This window comes from Pogona vitticeps, chromosome 2, assembly GCF_051106095.1.
Source record: "Pogona vitticeps strain Pit_001003342236 chromosome 2, PviZW2.1, whole genome shotgun sequence".
Taxonomy (NCBI): domain Eukaryota; kingdom Metazoa; phylum Chordata; class Lepidosauria; order Squamata; family Agamidae; genus Pogona; species Pogona vitticeps.
The window spans coordinates 93,614,858-93,632,764 of record NC_135784.1 but is presented as its reverse complement, the minus strand read 5'-3'; the positions used below and the strand labels follow the sequence as shown (position 1 = coordinate 93,632,764).

The 17,907-nt window shown below is 40.6% G+C and overlaps 1 protein-coding gene across 1 annotated transcript in view; it reads right to left on the bottom strand.

The window, feature by feature from the left end:
- Window positions 1-16,407, bottom strand: part of SPARC (secreted protein acidic and cysteine rich) — a 32,921-nt gene extending 16,514 nt beyond the window's left edge. Inside the window, exon 1 of the mRNA XM_020809969.3 lies at window positions 15,948-16,407. The gene's annotated coding sequence lies outside the window, so the exon portion shown is untranslated. The remainder of the gene's footprint in view (window positions 1-15,947) is intronic.
- Window positions 16,408-17,907: the final 1,500 nt, after the last annotated feature.

The following is a 17,907-nucleotide window of genomic DNA, read 5'->3' as shown; positions in this document are numbered from 1 at the left end:
CTCCACAAATTCTGTCTTCTTACAAATAAATTCCAAATGAATATTTTATTTAATTTTTTTGTACTTAATGTTTTCTTTTCAAATTATGAGAAAAAAAATCCTGTGATAATATTTGCAGCGTTAGGATAGAATCTGCAAGAACCACCGTTAATCTGCACATTCCTTTAACACATTGTTAAAATGCTTTGTGTACAGTTTGCATCTCTTAGAAGTGCAAGGATCCCAAGAATGTCAACTTGCATTTTTAGAACAGGTCCTTAAGGTTAGGAAGACTGGCCTCAAAGGTAGTGAGAACACTGTCTAATCAAACCTCAGAATTGGGCTTCAAAAGGCAAACGTGGTTAACAAATGTCATTCCTATCTCTAATGGTAGCAAAATAAGATTATGTGAACTATCCAAATATATGTTTTATTGGTCTTACACATGTTAGTTGTATATGCTTGCTTTTCCTGAGGTACAATTGAGGGTATCTTGGTGAAGCCCTGTCAGTGGCAGATGCAAAGGCATGTGGTAATTCTGTGACAAGCAGGGAACTTTTTTCTTCACTCATATTTCTCTCATTCTTTGTTATATCACTCCCTGCCCATTTACAGTTATCACACAGCCCTCTCAGCTGATTAGGCTTCCAGTCAGGAGCAAGAACCCTTGGTTATCATAATGAGATCTTACATTTATGTCATTGTTACTCTCTATCATCATTCTCTTGCTGTTATTAATTTCCTTTCAAACATGCTGCTCTCAGATTATAAAATATATTTCCATATTTATGTCTCCAGAGTCACTGTATAGAACTACTTTTTAAGTGAACACTGGATGTAAGCTTACCAAGTCACTGTGTCTCTTTGGTGTTGTTAAACTTCTGAGGTAGTTAGGCCTCTGAATTTTCAGTCTTTATTGATCTACCTTTCAACTTGTAGAGGCATAGAGGAAGACATGTAGGCAGTATTCTACCCATTTGCTCAGTGTGAAGCATACTGCTGTAAACTGGAGAGCAATTGGATGGTGCTTTAAAATTCTATTATATTTATAATTTATTTTAAATTAAATTATACCTTCAGACATGCCTGTTTCACACTCACAGCTGATATTCTAATATATATCCTTCAGCCTCATTTTCAGGAATGGGCTGTCTTTATGGCTTACAGAACAACACATATCCTTCCTCTTTCTTGTTCCCTTGAGAGGGGGGTGAGGAAATGTCCTCATGTGGTCAAGTATATAAAATCAAATCTAAGAACTCTTAAAAACCCAAATCCACGTTTGATTCAGAGCTTGGAAATGTTACTTATCTGGAATTTGTTGTCCTGAGGATTCTGGGAGTTACCGTATTTTTCGCTCCATAAGACGCACCTTTCCATAAGACGCACCAATTTTTTAGAAGAAGAAAACAGGAAAATATAATCTGTTTTCTTCACTCCATAAGACGCACAGACTTTCCACCCCCCTGTTTTGTGGGGGGAAAGTGCGTCTTATGGTGCAAAAAATATGGTATAGTTCAAAAATGTAACATTTCCAACTATTGGCTGGATCAGACCAAAAGCCTCTCTAGTCTAGCATTTTATTCTTACAATGGCAGATCAGTTGCTCAGTGGAAGGCCACAAGCAAACCATGAGGGCTCACATGCCCAGGAACTAATATGCAAAGACATGCATCCCACCATTTCAGAGTGTATGTCTAAGGAAGCATCTTCTGAAGGCGAAAGAACACCACATGGTGACTACCACCATAAATGATTGCATAAAGCAATTGTAGATGTTGCATAGACGGTTGCAAGGGACCTTGGCTGTGTAAACTTTTCTTAGGTGTCCCATTTTACTCTTCTTGGTTTATAGTCAATGGCAGGGATGGAGAATGTATGCACCTTCAGATGTTGCTGAATACTACTCCCGTTGTGCCTTGTTATTGGTCAAGTTAATAGAAATTTTAAAAACAGCAGCAATTAGAGGGCCACAGCTTCCTGGACTCATCTGTAGCCTGCAAGTAATTGTATCATATCTAATATCCATTCTAAGCCAAAGTTCATGCCTATGGGCCTAAGATTGGTAGCAGCTGCCAGAAAGTTACAAAAGGTTCAACGAACCCTGAATATTTATAAAATACTTAGCAGGCTTTAATTTATTTATTTTTCTGGCACGTAACTGGTGATATTTCACCAGCAAAACCATTTTATATCTGTGGCTCCGATTCATTTATTCCTGCCTATAGCAGTAACCCTAACGTTTTCTGCTTCCTTCATTTCTATAAGTCTGGAACTTAAATCTACAACACATATACAGTGCCACATTTTTTTAAAAAAGCAGCATGTGATTATGGTAATAATTATGATGATCATACCATCATATACATCACTCTGAACCTTACAAGAAATTAGTAGCAGCCTTAAAAAGTATTACAGGTTATATTTTTTCTGTTTTTGTCTTGGGGACAAGAGACTTGAATTTGCCCAAGATGTCAAGAACAGTCTCCCCCCCCCCTGGTTGTCTGTCTCTCTTCTCTTTCTCTAATACCTGAATACCTGCATTCTGTTTAACAGCGGTTCTGCTTTCCTTTGGTATACCTTCCTAGTTTTAGAGCTGGCACCCTTGAATCAGAAGTACCATGTCTGGATAAACAGAAGAAGCTTGGTGGATGGTTGAAGCCCTTGTTCTGCTCTCACAAGGCAGTCAAGGGTGGGGAAACCTTTAACTCTGAGGCCTGTATTCCATTTCAGGTAAGTTATCTAGGGATGCCTTCCATACTGATGGGTGAGGAGGCAGGCCCAAAAGCAAAATAGGGGGATGAGAAATATCAGTATGTCTTTGCTGAGGGTTCTTGTTGACACAAATTAAACCTCAGCAGAGTTATTTCAGCCATTTAAAATGGGAACTAATCTCAGTAACCAGCCAATGGTGTCATGGGAAAGCAAGGTATGCATGAACTTCTGGGGAAGCCCAGAGAACAGATTTGGATTTCAAGAGAGCTAAATGAAGGACTGTGGTTCTACATCACTAGGTTAAACAATCTATACTCTCTAAGGCGTTGGTTGCAGGCATGTGTTCTCAGAGAGTTACTTTGAGAGCCAGGAGTAAGCCACTGGGCCAACGGCCCTGTCTGCACTCCTTTTCTCACTGCCTGCACATCATTCTTTATGAGTTAGCATGATGGAGGATATTGACCTTGCGGGCCCTAGTCCATGGATTTCCTAAAAAGTGTCATCTCTTAGATAGTTTTCAATACATAACCTGATTGTGGCATTTTCTTTCTGGGAATAGATGAGAAACTGGTGAGCACGAATGAATAGTATGCTAATATTGACTGTACAACATGATCATAGAAATCATAAGAATAGTCTTTGGCTGTTATTTAGCACTTCCACATACAGTATTGCAGTCATAATTAGAACTTTCCTCTACCTGTCTCCATATGGCAGATTTTCCTGGTATTATTATCACCATGTTGCAAGGCAAAGAATGAAGCATAAAAAGCATGAAAAGGTCCATTCATTCTCTCCTTCCCTACCAGTGTATTTTTTTCACCCACCTGCTCCATCAACATAGATCCATTCAGACAGATAGGAAATTCATACAGGTGGTTTGCAAAATGCTAGTAATTAAAACTGCTCCCCTCAGAGTTCATTCAAGATGCATCTTTCTCAATTTTGCTGTGCTGACCATTTGAAAAACCAGTGACTACCAGTGTTTGGACATTGTAGAAGAGAGTGCTGAGCTAGGTAGCTTTTCAGCCTGAGCAGCAAGGTTTGAGAGACAGATGTAAGAACTCGGAAAGGCCAACAGCTGATCCAGTTGTGCTAAAGCACAGAAGAAAAATTGCAAAGGGTCTTGCCTGTTTTCCAAGAAAACTAATTAGTGAGAAGCACTTCAAATGCCATCCACCATATGCATTAGTAGAAACTACAAGAGTATGTGGTATTTTGGCTATGACTCAGAAATTGAAACATGCTTAGATTTAAATGGCTTAATTCTGTTCATAAAATCTTTTTGAACACCCTCCATTGTAAAATCTGTGCGAAAGCCTTGTTCGTTTTTGGTCCACAATCTCAGTTAGAGCCAACAGAAGGTTTATTTTACTTTTCGGTAATTGAAGAAAATAGTCTTGCATTTGTTCATTTTCTAACAGCTCTCCTTCCTCCTGTATATTTCCACTTTGTGGGTTTCACAGCAACAAGGGGAAAGTCTGAAGCCATCAAAGAGCTTTTCACAGTTGCCCTTTGGAAGAGTCAGCACAATCCACACATGGCAGAAGTTCTGGTTAAGTTTATGTAATGGACACCCATGTAATATAGTGGATCCATATTAAGCCATATGTTAACAGTAGATCTCTTAATGGCAAAGAGACTTAAATGAGTCATAACTAACTGACATTCCACTGATTTCAATAGATCTGTGCTTGTTGTTGTTGTTGTTGTTTAGTCGTTAAGTTGTGTCCGACTCTTCGTGACCCCATGGACCAGAGCACACCAGGCCTTTCTGTCTTCAGGTACAACTAAATGTAGATCCAACTACGTGTATTTTGCTATCTGTATTAATAAAGGAGGGTACATGCCAACATGTCTGTCTGTGTGCCTGCTGTACATTCAAGACAGTGAAACTGATTTTTAATGGATTGATTTTAATTCATTTAAAGCTGACAGTGCCTTATAGTGCCATTTTCAACAACTAGGTGGCAGTCTGCCCTAACCAGCAGCAGGGAAGCTGCAGGCAGGCCTGGAACATGTGCTTTTCCAGAGAGCATCTCAGCAGCTCTACCTGGTCAGAGTTACAGTAAAGATGCAACTAAGTGTGGCTATCTGTCAGGCATGAGGGAAGACTGTTCTCCATTTTGACCTCTGTCTTGTTTTGTGACTAGCCTTGGGAACTTTCTGTCTTCTCAGTATGGCGGTGACCTCCTGACTCCACCCTCCTTGCTGTCTCTGTCATCTTTCTTCTGTTTGGCATCAGCATATTCTCTATCACCACCCCTCCCACTAGCCTCAAGAACCAACACTCCTTTTTCTCCAAATGGCTGTGAGAGCTCCAGAGGCATGCTGGAAAATTCAAGATTCTGCACGGAACTGCAGGTTCATTTTGGAGAAGACGTGAGCTTTAAAAGTTTGGAAGAAGAGAACAAGGAAGAAGAGGTGCATTTGACCGGTAAGGTAAAAGCAGACTCGTGGCATGGACACAAGCGGTATGGAAACTTTGGGAGACTTCTTCCCTTTCTTTCCACTCACGCCTGATTTCCCCTAAGATGAACTATCTTTTCTCCCCATGGTTGTTATATTGCAATAATATAATAAGAAGCTGCCTTGGGTTCTTTTTAAGGTGGGATAAAAATATTTTAAATTAAATAAATCCAGGAATCAAACCTATATAAAAGAAACTTGCAGTAAAATCTAATACATGCCTACCCAACAGTAAATCTCACGTATCTCTATGAGTTCTTATTCCTAGGAAAGTAAGGACTGGACTGCAGCACTGACATTATTTTTAACGTTTGAAACATATTCCTCACACAAGAATTGCTAGTGGAATGTTATAGTAGTGATCATGTTAATCTTTTTGAACATTTTATTTAACTTGTGTCTCATAATTGCCAGGGAACTGTGAGTCAGATCGCAGCCTTTAAGACCTATTTGTTCTTAGCCATATGCTGAAATCTTGGCCAAAATAAAATCCCCTTGGTGTGTCTACATAGGAGTTAGCTTGATTCCAATATATCCTGAAGGTTACGACCTTTTCTTCTCCCTTCAGCCCCTCTTTTCCTAAGTTCTCTGAGGAGGGGGCCTTGATGACTCTCTATACACTCGGTTTCTTTTTTTTTCTTCCACTCACAAGCAAAATGAAGCAACTCTTTAAAATGCCATGTAAATCTATGGCAGAAATCCCTGGTGTGTGCTGCTTTTTGCATAGGTTTGTTGTGATAGCCATGTAAACACATGTGTAAAGTATTGTTGGCAACATTTTTCTTGAAAGTTCTTCGGTGTGTGTGTATCTTTTTTACATAAATTAAATTCATGTTGAGTGAGCTTCAGAAAATACAAGCTATAGCAATATTTCAGAGAGTGTTTAAGCACTGGGCGCATTTATTTGTTTGTTTGTTTGTTTACTGCTGAGGTGTGTGGAAATTAAATATCATGGTCTGTGGGCAGATAGGGATAGTGAGAAGTTTCTAAGTTTTGCAAAACTAAATGCTGGAACCAGTCATGGGAGAAACAAGAAGGGTTCCAGATGACAAAGGGATTTAAAATCCCAATCTTTCTCTAGCCTGAAACATCTCCTTTGTGTGCTGGGCCAACTGAGTGCACGGGAGATTAAATTAAGGAAAGGGGAATCATCCTGAAAGTGTGAAACATAAAACCTGGGAATGTGGCCATTTTAATTTGGATTATACTGGGCATGCCTGCTTTCATCAGTGGATTTATCTATTGAGTCTTTAATTCGGTTAACAAGGATGAGAATTTTAACTGATGAAATCAAATAATGACAATGGAACATTGGATTATGGGCAGGCTGGTTTTTAAACCAACTTTGACTCTGATTATATTGTGACTAATGGAAAGACGGGACTCATTGCCTGCTTCACAAGCACTTCCAGTTAATTTCGTAACTTGATACTTGTTTGGGAATGCTTATTTTATTATTTCACTGCTTTATGCTTTTCTGATTGTTTATATGTTCTTATGTTACATGCCAAATACTATTTTAAAGAATGGTTTAATTTCTGTTTATGCATACAGCCTGGCTAACTATAAAGCAATAAGTGTTCACATACTGTGTTTCAGTACTTTCATATAGGAATCTTTTCATTTTAACAATACTTGCCAACCTTTACCTATTCAGTTATGAGTCAGGGATGAGAAACATGCCCTTCCAAATATCGTGGGAGTAGGACTTCCACCATCTTTCACTTCAGCTGTGTTTGCTAGTTTTTATGGCAACTGCAATCCAGTATCATATAGAAGGCTGCAGATACCCTGCCCTGCCCTATAAATGCTTTTCTTTGGGTTTGTAAGAACTCAGAAAGACTCCAGTGTTGAGGTTTGGGTTACAAACACAATTAATTAGTATTTAAAGCACATAAAGTAAATATGTGTTGTTTTTCATTATTTATAGGTCTCAATAACATTTAATAGAAGTAGAGTCCCCTGGACTGCAAGGAGAACAAACCTATCCATTCTAAAGGAAATCAAGCCTGAGTGCTCACTGGAAGGACAGATCCTGAAGCTGAGGCTCCAATACTTTGGCCACCTCATGAGAAGAGAAGAATCCTTGGAAAAGACCTTGATGTTAGGAAAGTGTGAAGGCAAGAGGAGAAGGGGATGACAGAGGACGAGTTGCTTGGACAGTGTCATCGAAGCAACCAATATGAATTTGACACAACTCCGGGAGGCAGTGGAAGATAGGAGGGCCTGGCGTGCTCTGGTCCATGGGGTCACGAAGAGACGGACATGACTGAACGACTAAATGAACGAACAAACGATTACATTTGATGAGACTTGCTGCTAAACAAATGAGTATATAGACCTTTGAGTACTTATGGGCTTGTCTACATGGCTGGGCTGGAACTGGCTAAATAAAGTTGCCAAGAAATCCTTTATGCCATTTAGTACGATCCTTACATCCAAAGGGCATAGAGACGTCAAGCAACCTTATTCGGTCTGCTTGTTCAAAGTGTGTATTAGGTACGTGTATTACAAATATGTGTTAGACATGTGTATACCTAATATGCATACTTAATATATTTCTTTTGAAGATCTGGTCAAGAACCTGTCCACAACCTAATACACATACCCGATGAACATCTTAATATACTTGTTTCCCTTGTCTTAAATAAGCCTCATGGTGCAGTGGTTCAGCTGCAGTACTGCAGTGAAGATTCTGCTCACAAACAGAGTTCAATCCTGGACTCAGGTAGCTGGCTTGAGGTTGACTCAGCCTTCCATCCTTCAGGGATCAGTAAATTGAGCACTTAGTTGCTGGGGGCAGGGGGCAATGTGTAGCCTGTATAATTAAATTGTAAACTGTACAGCAAGTCCTTTAAGCAATATGGGGTGGCATATAAGCAGCACAGTTCCTATAAGCCAAATCCATGGCAGGAGACAGTTTCTCAACCAGCCCTTTAAGGCAGGGGAGAGAAAATTTAAAAAAATTGGTGTAGTGTTATTCAGCAGCCCTAATAAAATCTTTATAAAATTAACTGCCCTTCTGCTGACAAGCAGAGGAAGCATTATTAAGCCACTTCATGATATTGGCAAATCAAAAAAGGAAAACCTTTGGTTCATTCCCAGTGATCTCACACATACTGGGAACGAACCAAACCAGAGTGATGCTGCTCACACCGAAAAAGTAGACGTGAAAAAGGTGTAAGGAGCAACACTCTGGAAGCAGGCTGGTTTGCTCCTGCAAAGACATTGTCTCATCTCTGTCTTTAGGAGTGAACCAGGCCATCCCTGCAATGGACCAAAAAGTGGACTAAGTGACCATGTAGTTAGCGTCAGAGTCTCCCAATACAGTTTTTCTTAAGTAACCAATATATTCTTGGCTGACGAGCATGTTTATCACATAACAGTACACTCATATGGGCCAGGTATTGCATGTGTGGCTTGACAGTTTCATAAGCCATTGCAAAGCCATCTTAAAGAGGAGTGGTTTCAGAGACTTAGAGATGGTCTAATTTTCAACTTGACAGCTGAGTCTCATCATATCTGCAAACTGTTACATAACTACTTCAGGAAAAAATCTTTGGAATGTCACCCTTTTACTTCAGCCATCCAGAAACTGTGTCCCTCCTAACAGCCCTGGCCAGAATGGCCAATAGTAGGAAATGACAGAAATTGCCGTCTAAGACATCTGGTGAGATCTATATAAGAGAATGTTGCTCTGGTCTAGAGCTCCCAAAACTTAAGTCTACAGAATAGAAACAAGTGCATGTTTTACTCTTATGTCATATCCCTCCATCCACCATCTCCCCGTGTTGATATTTAGAGATTATCTACTTAGAGGCTGAGACTAGTCTCCCTGTACTCTGGTATATAGATATGTGGCACAATATTTTTTTATTAATAATTATATTGTTATTGCAACATCCTGCTCCTAGAATTCATTTAACACTGATCCATTTACAGTGATCTTTAGAACTGCCATGCCTTCCATATGTCCTGGTGATTGTCCAGTAAATTGGCTCACATGCTAATAGATAATTAAAGACTTCTCTCCACAAAGTAGTGCCTGCAGATTAGTATCACAGACATGAGTGAGACTTCAGTATGACAACTCCAGAAAAGCCACTTTGTGTTTGTGATTTGCACAGCACAGATACTGACTTCAGAGTAAGTACCATCTCCGGATCTGAAAGCACATAGACAAGTGTCCCGTGGTAAGCCCCACCACTTTCACCATGCTTTGCTAGGATGATCTGGTACTGATAAGATCACAATAGCAACAGCATTGTTGAGCCCCATGTTATTCCACTCAGTGACCCTCCCTCCCAGTAATCTCTACCATCCCAGCCATCATGATTGGGGATGATAGAAATTGGACATCAATTAAGACATCTGGGGAGAATGCCAAGTAGGGGAATGCTGGGCTAGCTGTCCTTTTAGTTTCCCACAATGCCCCAGAGAAACATTCCAACAGGATGACGTAGTTCTATATTTCTGGACAATTAAAGGAAGGATGGACTCCACTGTCTAGGGCTGCTTCAAGTGCTTGAACGGGGGTGGGGGAGAGGGAGAGACCCCAAGATAATGAATAAGCTGTGGATCCTGGTAATGCACTAGGGCTCTGATATATAAGGATGGCAGATAGCCGTGCCAGCTCTGCAATGAATTTAGTTGGACTTACATATTTATGCTGACTGTCACACAAATTCCTATGCATGTTCTGCTAGTCAAGCGTATGTTACAGTGCATCAGGGTAAACTGCTCCTCCTTCTTCCATCTTCAGACAAGTGTTAGGACCTAGCGTTCTGTCATTGTTTAATCACATTACAGCTAAGCACTTCATCTGAGTTAATGGCAAAGGCGATCCAGGGTATTTTGATGGCCAACCTGGTTAAAGGGTGTGATAACTGTGTTGTATTTCTTCTTTTTATTTTGTTTTGCGATGGCTTTTAAATTCTGTTAATTAAGTGTTTGGTTTGAATGCAATAATTTATTTAACAGTGGTTTGGTAACTGGGATTTGTTGTTTTAAAAACTGTTAAAAATGTAATTTACCATGGCTGGGGTTTTTTTAAGCTTTCAATTCATATTGTAAATTACCTTGGGTCCTACAGATGACAAAGGAGGAATATAAATAACATTAACAAGCAGATAAATCAATAAATGGCAATGGGAATTTGGCCAAGGCTGTGAATGGGATTCTGTTTCCACCTTGCAGAGGTTGGGAAAAATTATCTTTTTGGACTGCATAGTCCAGCATCCCCTAGCCAGCATGGGGCACGGCCATGCTAACTTGAAGGGATTCTGGAAACCACAGTCTTTTCCAAGCTCTGCATTGTAGAGGTATCATGATCTCAGTGCACTTTTGTTTTTAAAGGAGTTCAATGCCATCCAGTCACTGGATCCTTGGCTCCACCTGCGTAGTTTTATAAAGAGAAAGCATGCTAGAGGTACTGGTCCTTAAAAATCTCAGTGGACTGAAATCCTGTTGTTTAACACACTAGGTTGCTCTAGAGTAGGCCCATTGAACAGTGGGGATTGGGTGAATCAATTCCATAACTTCCATCGATTCCAATCGCTCTATTCTAGTTGTGACTTACTTTAGTATATTAAGTTGAAACTAGAGTAGGCCCATTTGAATCAATGAAGCTTACAGAGGAGTTGGCTTATCAAATCCCTACTGATTCGATGAGCCTATTGTAGTTGCATCTTACTATGCTAAGCAATTAGGATTTTGGCTGTTTAAAATAGTGGAAGGCCATGAGCAAGTCTGAATGTATGGTAAAGAGAAAAAAAATTAGTATGTAACCATTTTGAAAATAAAATCAGATAGATCACTGATACCATTGTACCGTTTAATGAACTGGGGCACTGTTTTTCTTAAAGTGGTAAACATGAGCTGCGGCTTAGAAAGTTACTTTGTAGACATAATTCATTCCTGCTCTTTTGTTGCAGTGTTTGAGAAGTATTCTGTTCTCAGCTTGTCTGCCTTCTGATTTCTGTTCAGGCAGGTTTTCAGCAACTGAATAGCTGCCAAGGAATGGGTTTTAAGGTGGGGCGGCGAGAATCTTTTCTAATGCTCTTTGATTTTTTGAGTCCCAATGAGTCTCTTTATTGAGAGAAAGAAGTATAAATTATGCCTTTGCAAACTACTTTTGAAAGTAACTAATACCAGTAATTTTGTTCATGCTAGTTATATTACTTTTACAATAAGACCTTTGAAATGTAACTCCATTCCTTATGATCCTCCAAAAAGTAACTTGCTTTAGTTAACTGTTACCTGTAAATCATTACTTCCAGGCTTTGACCATATAACTTCAAGACTGCAGATGGAACAATCCTAGCTTGATATTCTTGGGACTCACTGGCAAAATGCTCTTGAAGTGTGTGCATGGGGAAGGGGGTGTCTTATAGCACAGGACGTCAGATCACATCTTTGCTGATGGTTCCCTTGATGGTCCCTCCGCAGTCATGGAATGATCAAACACTTCCTGACTGCCAGCAGGGGAACAACTGCAGCAGAAATCTCTTGTGCTCCTTTTGGTCCAGCTGACATCAACTTTTTGCGTATATGGCATAATGAGTCATGGAAGAAGCCCTAATTACTTTTTACCATACATTCAAACTTGTTTGCTGCCTTCCACTACCCTCCTGACGGTTCCTTGTAGTGCATTTGTATAGTTAAAACTAGTGTGCTGGCTGCGCCTGTTCCTGGAAAGGTCAGATCCTGCCAGGGTGACACATGCTTTAGTTACATCCTGACTGGATTACTATAACGTACTCTACTTAGGGCTGCTTTGGAAAATGTTCAGAAATGTCAGCAGGTCTAAAGCATTGCAACCCGATTGCTAACTGGAGCTAGTTACGGGGATCACATAACCCTCTGTTACAGCAGCTCCTCTGGGTGCCAATCCATTTCAAGGCTCAATTTAAAGAGCTCGTTTTAATCCAAAAGCCTTAAACAGTTTGGATCCAAGCTTTCTCAAGGACCACATCTCCTTTTATGAGTTTGGCCATGTATTAAGATAATCAGGAAAGACCTCTCTCTTGGTCACACCACCCACTCAGCTACATTTGGTAGGTACACAGGAGAGGGCCTTCTCTGTTGCTGCTCCCAGACTGTGGAACTGCCTCCCACAGGAGGCCAGTCTGGCCCCGTCTTTGCTGTTTTTCCACAAGCAGTCAAAGACCTTTCTCTTTAGTCAGGCTTCCCCTGAATGACTGGCTGCCTAAGTGGGGTTTTAAAACAGGGTAGTTTGTATTTTGGGTTGCTTTTAAATCTGTTTTAGTAATGCTTTTATCTAGCAGTTTAAGTATAATTTGTAAAATTCTTTTAAAAATATTTGGAAAACTAATTTTTTAATTTTCAGATATTGACTTTTTTAAATGACTCAAGCTGCTGTGGATCCATTTTAAGGACAGAGGCAGAGTAAAATATTTTAAATAAATATTCAAATAAATATTAAAAGGGATGAATTTGAAAACGTGAGGAGGGGAAGAGTTCTCATCCCACCTGCAACTATCACTATCTCCACAGGTGAATAATAGACTCTCTGGAAGAGGAAGTCTTCCACTATAGTAGGGGAATTCCCCGCACAACTAAAAAATCAGGGTTTTCTGAGTAGCATAGAAAGGACCCCTGTCTCACCAACTGGCTTTTCTTCAGGCAGTCCTTCTTTAACTGGAGGTAGCAACCGGCAGTGGTGTGGGCCTAGAATTTGTTCCTTGATCATGCTTTCACATTAAATCTTCTTGGAATGTCTGAATAGAATTTTAGAGTTATGCTCTGCTGCTTCTTCCCACCAGAAAAATAGAGATAGTTCCAAGCACACCCTACATCATCACAGGGGCCTCTGTGACCCTGTTTTATGCCAAGGATGGCCATTTGCCCCATTTTAAAAAAGAACTGTCCATTATTGAAAAGCATCTTCTGTTTGAAGTCCAAGGGTCATAAGAAAGAAGAACAAGGATCTTAAAGTTGCTTACCAAGCCTTAGCATCTGGATAGGAGACTGAGTAAGTACATGCTGGTCAGCTGATCACAGCCTTATCCACTATGCTGAAAGTTACTGTTTTTATATTTATTTATAGCTCTTACTCCTAAATATAAATCAGCACACACATCTTTTATTAAGTCTGGAATATCGATCTGGCTATATTCCTTTGGGAAGGTTGCCATGATGGTTGTTGTGCATAAAAATCTGCATGCTGAGAAAGCTTGGGGAGAGGCAGCAGGCAGTGGGGCCTTGCTCCAATTGGTCTGTGGGACTTGGCAGTGGTAGTGCTGGGCTTGAGCAAGGAAGACTTACCAGGTTAATGCCTTGTGACGGTTAGCTTTCTATGTACAGGACACATCTTCTGTGGGGGAGCATTTCGTTACATGAGCTCTCCCTTAGTGTGCTGAACTGGTATACCCCACACACTTCAAGGAAGCCTTAAGCTAAAGACATCCACCGCAGGAAAGTCCCTGTTTGGATTGTTGTTTTCGTACTAATTTTGGTCATGTTATTTTATGGGTTCAGCGGCACCGTAAAAGCAAACCCAGCTGTTCAGAAGCCACATTGTCAACTCCCAGTACTGTGTCCTGAAGGGAAAGTGACCGGAAATTTGGATTGGAGGGAAGCCCAGATGGTCTCCACCTGTGAAACGCCAGTTCTTCCTCTCTCCCTCTCCCTCTTCCTCTCCAGTTCGTCCTCTCTCTTCACAGACAAATACAAATGTACACCACTGCAAAAAAGATATCTGCAGCCCTCTTAGTTAATGAAGAATAGCTAAATTACTAGTCACTCAGCCATGTCTAATTAGGGGCAAGTCTCTTGAATCATAATCCTTTGTTTTAAGCCACAAACAGACAGAGCTGGCATACATGTGTGCTTAATTACTGTTCTTTCAGTGTGCCTTCCAAAAACTGGCTGTTTGGAAGAACATAACCTGTTGTCCTTGCGTTGAGCCTCAAGGAAGCCTGGAAACTATACATCCTAATCCAAGGTGGCCACAAGCAGGCTATAATTAGAGGCAGAAGCTTCCTTTGTGCTTTATTTTTACTCCATATGTTTCAGAACACCTCTGTGCTGAAGGGAAAGATTCAGAAAATGATCCCTGACAAAAACTAAGGTCAGGGTCACAAGGGTCTAGGGATACAAGGTCAAATTTTCTTTTTTCCGATTGACTGCTATGCATGTGGTAAGACTCACATTGGCAGTCTGGAAGGTATCAGATTTTAATTTTTTCATTAATTAATTGATTTATACTCCAGTTTTTTTCTGCCAAAGAAGTGCTCAGGGAGGCTAGGAATAATAGGCAGGAAAGTCTCTTTGTGAAAAAGGTTAGAAGTCAAGAGACTCTCTCTTATGGCCTTTCAAATCCTCTCAGGTATTGTATAGTAGGATAGTTCAAAATCAATCTAACAGTGTTTCGACATGGGCCTTTAAACTTTTCAGCAACTAAAGTCTGCAAAAAGGGAAAGAAGAAGAAGAAAAAGCTCTGGCTGAGCCCATCTTTCCCTTTCCGCATCTTAGGCCATAAAGGCCGAACATCTCTTGAACCAGAAGACCTTGAAAGAGTTTCCATGGGAGCCGACATTCCATTGTGGGAGAGTCATACCAGAGAAGAAGGGGGGGTTCCTCCTGGAGGTGGAGCTTGGCAAAAGTTTGAAAAGTTGATATCTCTCCCGCACCCCCTCCCTTCCCTCTTTGCTTATGTGGCAGACAATGGCTTTGTCTGAGCCGTTTCATGGAACTGTGCATGCATTTACTTTAATCCTCTTCACACATATCTCTGCCTTTCAGCTTCTCTTCCAGACTAAAAAATTAAAAAATCTATTGTATTTTTTGTTTCTGTGTTTCATCCCTTGGTGAGAATAAATTGCCCCAAGCAATTTAATCCTTTTCTCTTTGCCTTGGATAAACCTTTTCTTGGCACTTACATTTCAATGCATTTTATAGTTAACTGTCTTAGCTGTCTTCTGGAATAAAATACTGCTCAATGTAGAGAGAAGGGAATGAGTTATTCAGACCTACGCAGTGCGATTCTGAACGGGTAGGAGCAAGGAAAGCAGATGCTGCCTTTAAAGGCAATAAAGTTCTTTTGAACAGCCACCCTTCATTTTTAATAGGTTTACAATATTCTGGCTGGAAATTAATTCTTCTCTCACTATGCTCTCTTGTCAGTCTTCCAAGCTGTCTTAAATGGGCCAAAATAAGGATGGGGAAGGGAGTATCTCCCATTATTCTAATGGGCTTTTGATTGGGTTAAATTTGCTCCATTATAGACCCCTCAACAAGTTCAGTTCCTCAGGAACACTTTAGAAGCCAATGATAGGGTATGTTCTGTGTGCCAGATCTAATTAATTAATGGGGCGGAGGACATTAACTGTGAAATCCTGAAGACAGAGAAATAGCTGGCTTCAAAGTTATTGTAGCCTGCAGCAAGTAAACAAATACATGTCTATGGTAAGAGAAATATATTGATATAAGCAGCAAAGCCTTGTTTATTTTTTTTAATGCTATCAGGTGAAAGCCATTAACATACTTCAACCATGACAGAAAAATAGTTTTTGCATTGCATAAAAGTAAGGCATAGCAAGGAATATATTTGTGGATATATAGCAAAGGAAAGCTAATAAAATGCAGAATATTCCCACATATCAATGCGACTAACTGTCTTCTCATCTCCAGTTAGTTCATAATGAAAATGCTAACATTTAATCTTTTGCAACTTGCGACTTCTTTGCTTAGCAACACAGAAAGGAATCTGAGCAATAAGGAATCATAGAAAATAGATAATAGAGAAAAAAGTGATGTCATACCTCAAGAACAGTTCGACAGAGCTGAGAAAACTTCAGCCTCTCTCAAGGGTCTGAAGGAATCTAAATGTTTCAGAAGGTGGCAACAGGAAAGCGTTCAGAGCTGGGCTGGGCAGGGTTTCTGTTTGGCTGCTTTTCTTTCTCCTCCTCCTCCTCTATTTTCCAATTTATTTTTTTTCTCCCCTTCAGATTCCAAGAGAGCTCTTCCACCGCCTCCCTCCAAAATATATTCCGAGGCTGCAGCCAAAAGCTGGAACGATAGACCAAAGCAATCAAGTAGTATCAGAGAGGGGGAAAGCCTCCAAAATAGATGGGTGGCAGATATTGACAGTTTTAAGATTCTTTCAGAAATATTTTTGGAGGGATGGTTGTACGATTGCTGTTTTTCACAGAGATGAAAAAGATGTGAACTGATGGACGTACTTGCATATTGCTGCACAACTGGGCTGGAGAATCCAAATGTAATAATCCTTTTAAAATGCAGTTATGGTGTGAGTTGTGACAACTTGCAGGACAAGCAGTTTGGCCAACTAGCATGTGACTATTTTTGTTTGCCTTTGTAGACACCTTTTACTGTTGGCTTTATGTTTCATTTATTTATTTATTTATTTATTTATTTATTTATTCATTCATTCATTCATTCATTCATTCATTCATTCATTCATTCATTCATTCGATATCCCACTTTTCTCTCAATAAAGGAACTTCCACATTGATATGATCTTTCTCTCCATCCACCAGCTCCCCCATATGGCCATGGCCCTTATTCTGCCACAGGTAAACCCTCTGGTTAGAAAGCCAATGTAAGTTATCACTGACTTACTAACCTGCATTGCAAGTTACATTCATGACTGGACTGTCCACGGGATAGTGTAGAGCTTGACCCTCTGTGCTACAAAAACAAGGAAACAAATACAGCTGCTCCTGACCATAGGAGCCAAATAAAGTTCCTTCCTCCTCCTCCACTACATGTAGCTCAACTTACCTTGTATCCGGATGCCATTACATGGAATGTTTCTATTCACACTCTCCCCTCACCCTCCTGGCTCAGTGGCAGCCTGCGATGGACTCAGTGTAACAGCACCATGAGCCCTGTTGCAAAGTACAGAGGGGGGAGCGCTCGGCACAGGACTGCCATTTCTTAGCAGCAGCAGCAGTATGAATTTAGGATGGAATTGGGGTCTCCTGCCACATAGAAAAATAATTCATGTTCCCCTTGGGCCTAAGGATACAGGGCAGCAGTGTATCCTTCGTCAAAGGAGGAAAAAAAAAACACGCAACCCCGTCAGACTGTTCTGGGCTTGTTTACATGTTGCAGATACTGGGTGGCAACAATCCAGCAAAGCTTAAGGATATTGATTTCAATGGGCCTAAGTGCACTAATTCTGTGTTGGATTGTGGCCAGCGGGTTTGTGGGAAGTGACTTAACATCTGCTGTAAAATGAATTAGAATATATTGCTAGAGTGCACTTTAGATGCGATTGGCAGCTTTCTCAACTTCCTAGCTGTGGCACGTGGTTGTTGTAACTTATGGCTCCTTCCTTCCTCCCTCATGTTTAGATGCTTCCAAACTTTATCCTCTCAGACAGATGACTGTGACCATCCAAAGACTGTTGGACTGCAGCTCTCAGCAGCATAAGCCAACATATCCAACAATCCTGACAAAAATGTTTGTTGGACTACAGTTGTCCATTTTCAATTAAGTACTGAATCAAACATCCTTTCAGAACATGGACATAACCCGAACTACCAAGTGAGACGTTGCCGGGACATTTCAGCTTGCCTTTTTTCAAGTTGTATGCTCTCAGTGTGCATCTAGAAGTGGACCTTGAAGCTAATGTTCTGTGCCTCGTGGCCATGGCCATCCCAAACAGCCATCCAGGATGCGCCAGGTGATGGCGGCAGGGCCATCACCTGGCGCCATTGAGACAAGCATGGGCATGCAGAGGCCTTCTGGGGCCTG